Source organism: Octopus sinensis, linkage group LG17, assembly GCF_006345805.1.
Source record: "Octopus sinensis linkage group LG17, ASM634580v1, whole genome shotgun sequence".
NCBI classification, from domain to species: domain Eukaryota; kingdom Metazoa; phylum Mollusca; class Cephalopoda; order Octopoda; family Octopodidae; genus Octopus; species Octopus sinensis.
In genome coordinates this window covers 13520192-13525191 of record NC_043013.1, presented here as the reverse complement: position 1 = coordinate 13525191, position 5000 = coordinate 13520192, and the positions used below count along the sequence as shown (strand labels likewise).

General features: G+C 41.2%; 2 protein-coding genes across 3 annotated transcripts in view; one reads left to right on the top strand and one right to left on the bottom strand.

Moving 5' to 3' along the window:
• Positions 1–5000, top strand: part of LOC115221043 — a 336595-nt gene that overhangs the window by 107609 nt on the left and 223986 nt on the right. The window lies entirely within an intron of this gene.
• LOC115220995 (transient receptor potential cation channel subfamily M member-like 2) overlaps positions 4555–5000 on the bottom strand; it is a 47090-nt gene continuing 46644 nt past the window's right edge. For both annotated transcript variants that reach the window (XM_029791214.2, XM_029791213.2), the window contains exon 10: positions 4555–4566. The gene's annotated coding sequence lies outside the window, so the exon portion shown is untranslated. The remainder of the gene's footprint in view (positions 4567–5000) is intronic.

Here is a 5000-nt window from a genome sequence, read left to right as displayed (position 1 = left end):
ATATATTTTCAAATACTCTACCTTCTAATTATTGTTAAATAATTTTCAGATACTCTATCTTCTAATTTAAGCCTTAAGAATAAATAACGTTTTTACCCACACTTTAATATTGTTAATATATTTTCAAATACTCTATCTTCTAATTATTGTTAAATAATTTTCAGATACTCTATCTTCTAATTAGCCTTAAGATTAAATAACGTTTTTACCCACACCTTAATATTGTTAATATATTTTCAGATACTCTATCCTCTAATTAGCCTTAAGATTAAATAACGTTTTTACCCACACTTTAATATTGTTAATATATTTTCAAATACTCTATCTTCTAATTAGCCTTAAGATTAAATAACGTTTTTACCCACACTTTAATATTGATAATATATTTTCAAATACTCTATCTTCTAATTATTGTTAAATAATTTTCAGATACTCTATCTTCTAATTAGCCTTAAGATTAAATAACGTTTTTACCCACACCTTAATATTGTTAATATATTTTCAGATACTCTATCCTCTAATTAGCCTTAAGATTAAATAACGTTTTTACCCACACTTTAATATTGTTAATATATTTTCAGATACTCTATCTTCTAATTAGCCTTAAGATTAAATAACGTTTTTACCCACAAACTTTTATATTGTTAATATATTTTCAAATACTCTATCTTCTAATTAGCCTTAATATCTTCTTGTCTTCTCTCGAACATATTTAGATAGATAAACAAATAGACAGATTATCCAGCATGTCCAGAGCCTGGAGACCTGACGAACTAGATTTATTCGTACGAGCCTGGAAATGCGCCGACGGAGATAGCCCTAGCGAGGTGATTGCGGCTGCGCTGAAGAACAACGGCTACAAGAGGACAGCGGCTCAGATGGAGCGAAAGAGACGAGAATTCGTGCGCTCATATGCGCTTATACGGTCGCACATTGGCGCTCTTGATGCCATCTTTGAGAACGAGCGGGGCAAAGATGGCAAGAATGGAGACGATGAAAGAAGTCACCCCCACCTGGTGGACGCCCGGGAGGAGGTTTTGAGTGAGAAACCTGCCCGGGAAGTGAACCCAGGTGCAAGTTCTCCAACCGGCAGCAAGGGCCATGGAGACGGAGAAGCCGGTGAAGAGGTAGAGGGAGGAGGAAGAACTAAAAGAAGGACTGGAAGAGCTAAAGGAAAAGCTCAAGCAGGACCAAAGGGTGAAACAACCAGGAATAGAAGTGGAACCGCAAAAGATGGAAACAAACAGCGCACACGGGTGTGTAGGTTCTACCTGAGAGGTTCCTGCTGGCATGGAAAGCAAGGTGCAGGCTGCCGCTTTGCACATCGGGGACCCTGCCACAGAGACACGAGGCAGATGGACAAACCATCAACACAAGGAAAAAGGATGGACCACGCACCACCTGCCCCAAAGCGGAGGTACGCAAATGTTGTGCGTGCCACAAACCGCCAACATGATGTTGTCGAAAGGGCAGCTGCTGAGCTACAATCTTTTTTGTGCATGGCACAAAAGATTGTACAGCAGCTGACCTGGCTTCATCAAACTCAAGCCCGGAGGTGGGACTACCCACTATATACAAGACCACCACAGCAAACAGACCCAGGATGGACACCGCCGGCAACAACGTACACCTCACCTCGATGCTCCTACTGAACATCAGAGGGCTGCAAACACTCAGTAACAAGACAAAAATCCCGTTCCTGAGAGACTTTGTTGCATGCAATCAAGCCTTATGCATAGCACTTACGGAAACGCACCTGAAACCGGACATAGCAGATGCGGAGTTACACATACCACAGTATGCTGTACTACGGACCGACAGAAAAGAAAGGAGTCATGGAGGTGTTGCTATGTACATCCGTGAGGACCTCACACCCCAGGTCCTCTTGTCATACTCAAACTCGGTGTGTGACACACTAATTGTACATATTAGGCAACTTGATGTAGTTGTGTGTGCTACATATCGCCCTCCAGATGCCCCAAGCCATGTGGGCAAGTTTGAAGACTGCCTTTTAAAAATAGAAGTTCTAACCACATTAGAACAACACATAAGTGTACTTCTTATGGGAGACTTCAATCTGCCCAATGTCAGATGGCCCGAGGGCCTTTCTCTCCCAGGAATGACGAGATGTGAACGAGGACAGGCGAGGTCCCTCCTGAACCTCATCAACACCCTGTACATGGAGCAGGTAATACTCCAACCAACCAGGGCAGGTAACACACTGGATCTCTGCTTCACAAATGACATGGATCTCATTCATAATGTGAAAGTGACACCGACACTACTCTCGGATCACAACATGATAGAGCTGACCATGTACGGGCCAAAAGAGAGCACGGACATGCAGCCTACAAGAAACCCTCAGAATCTTTCCAGCTTGAACTACCATAAGGCAAACTGGAAACAAATTGAGAAAGAGATCCTCAAACAAAACTGGCCTAAATGTCTCTCCTCGCCAGACATCGACGTGAAACTTCAACAATTCATGTCTGTAATGCAAGCCATATGCTACAAATGTGTCCCAGAGAGAAAGGCCACTGTACACAAGAACAAAATCCCCAGAGAGAGGAAAATTTTAATGAGACGGCGTACAAAATTTTCAAATCGCCTAAACAAACAGATTGAAAGCAGTGAAAAGTCCCGCCTAAAAATAAAACTGTTGGAAATTAACCACTTCCATTAACACGCAAATAGTGAGCGGTGTTCCGCAGGGCACTGTTCTGGACCACTACTGTTCATAATGGCCCTCTCAGACATGCCCTCAGCCACGCAGAGAGCCACGATCACAAGTTATGCAGATGATACAAAAGTTTCACAGGCAATACAGAACCCTGAGGACACTAAACACCTGCAATGTGAGCTGGACAAAATATACAAGTGGGCTGAAAAGAATAGCATGCAGTTCAATGCTGAAAAGTTTCAAGCTCTATACTATCAGCATGCAAAACTAAATGCAATACCCAATGAATACACTGGACCCGGAGGAATTGCAATCCCAGAGGCACAATCAGTGCGTGACCTGGGTATTTACATGAGTGATGACACGACCTTTCGTGTACATGTTGCTAAATTGGCAATGAAATGTAGACGACTGGCCGGATGGATCCTCAGAACCTTTAGAACAAGAGAACAAGAAACCATGATGGTCCTCTGGAGGACACTTGTCCTAAGCCACTTTGACTACTGCTCTCAGTTATGGTCACCATCCAGTGTCAAGTTGATCACAGAGCTCGAGGCGATCCAACGTAGCTACACGAAGAAGATAGCCTCTATGCAGAATGTAAGCTACTGGGAAAGACTCAAGAGATTAAAACTATATTCCCTGGAGCGTAGGCGGGAAAGATATGCCATAATATACATCTGGAAGATCCTGGAGGGACGTGTCCTAAACTTTGGTATCGAGAGTTACGCAAATGCCAGAACTGGGCGCCACTGCGTGGTGCCTAGGACTCCAAACTTGCCATCAAGATGTAGGACAAGATTCTGTGATAGCCTGGGCTTCCGCGGCCCACAGCTCTTCAATATCCTCCCGAAGAACCTGAGAGATCTGCATGGGGTGGATGCAGATGTCTTTAAAATGAAGCTGGATCTCTTCCTGTCAGGTGTCCCAGATGAACCAACTTCACGGCAGGAGGGGCAGATGAGGGCAGCTGCATCGAACTCTCTCATGCACCAAATGGCAGTTGCTAGAAAGCTTTCGTGAAGTGAAACCAAGTAGCAACACCAAATGGCGGTGCCCCAGCATGGCCACAGCTCATAAGCTGAAACTAGAATCAATCAATCAATCAATCAATCAATCATATATAAATATATATAAATATATATATATATAAATATATATATATATAAATATATATATATATATAAATATATATATATAAATATATATATATATAAATATATATATATAAATATATATATATAAATATATATATATAAATATATATATATATATACATACACGGAAACATGCTGCTGAAGACGTTTATACCGATAGAACACCCGGTAAATTGTCTTCATGTAAGTTGAACTAATTCCTTTTATGTTTTTTTCCTGCAAAAACAGTCCTCTTTTTACGAAACGTTGAAATTCCGATATTATAACATTTCTCTATCTCCCCCGCACCCACTTATAGTGAAAATTGTATTTCTCTTTCTCTCTCTCTCTCTCTCTCTCTCTCTCTCTCTCTCTCACTCTCTCTCTCTCTTTCTCTCTCAGTGATATTTTCGTTGCTTGTTTATTTCTCCTAAATCATAGCAACGCATTTGTCCATCGTCCCTTGTTGGCGATGCACCCATCCAACACAGCTGCTGAGTGATATCCGACAGATTGGACAGGGCCACACAGAAGGCCTCTATGACTATGGGAACATGATTTAGTTCAAAAATTGGGGTCAAAATGGACAAGAATCATGCAATCAAGAAAGAGCTCACTGTGACCAGTCCGTAGTGAAATACAGCAGCATTTAATAATCTGGTCGATACAGTGGTATACTCTATCCCCCTTCTCCCCATTATGAGCATCAACATCATCGTCAAAGTCATCCTGTTCCGGGCTGGAATCGTGCTCCCGTGTGCTTTAGCATGTTTAATACATAGAGAATACTAAACGAGTTCCCAATGGATACCGTATTTATTACAAGCCACGAGTTGTAATAAATACGGTATCCATAGGGTATGAGTTTGGTATTTTATTTATTACACACGAATAAACGACCATATTTTATTAATCTAATAATTAAATTCTTCACATCGTGTTGAAGCGCGCATGAATACAGCTTGATGTCACGTCAGTGACGTCACAATGTGTAACTGTAAAAGATGTCATGCCGCAGGAAGATAGTCCGACTTTATTGCGCTAAGTTTTCAGGTGAAATGACTGATAACTGATGACTATTTAACATTTTGTTAACATTCAAGTTCACGTTCAAGAAATACATAACACAGATTGAATCTTCAATAACTTTAATAATACTCAAGCATGTTTTCGAGTAGCAATGT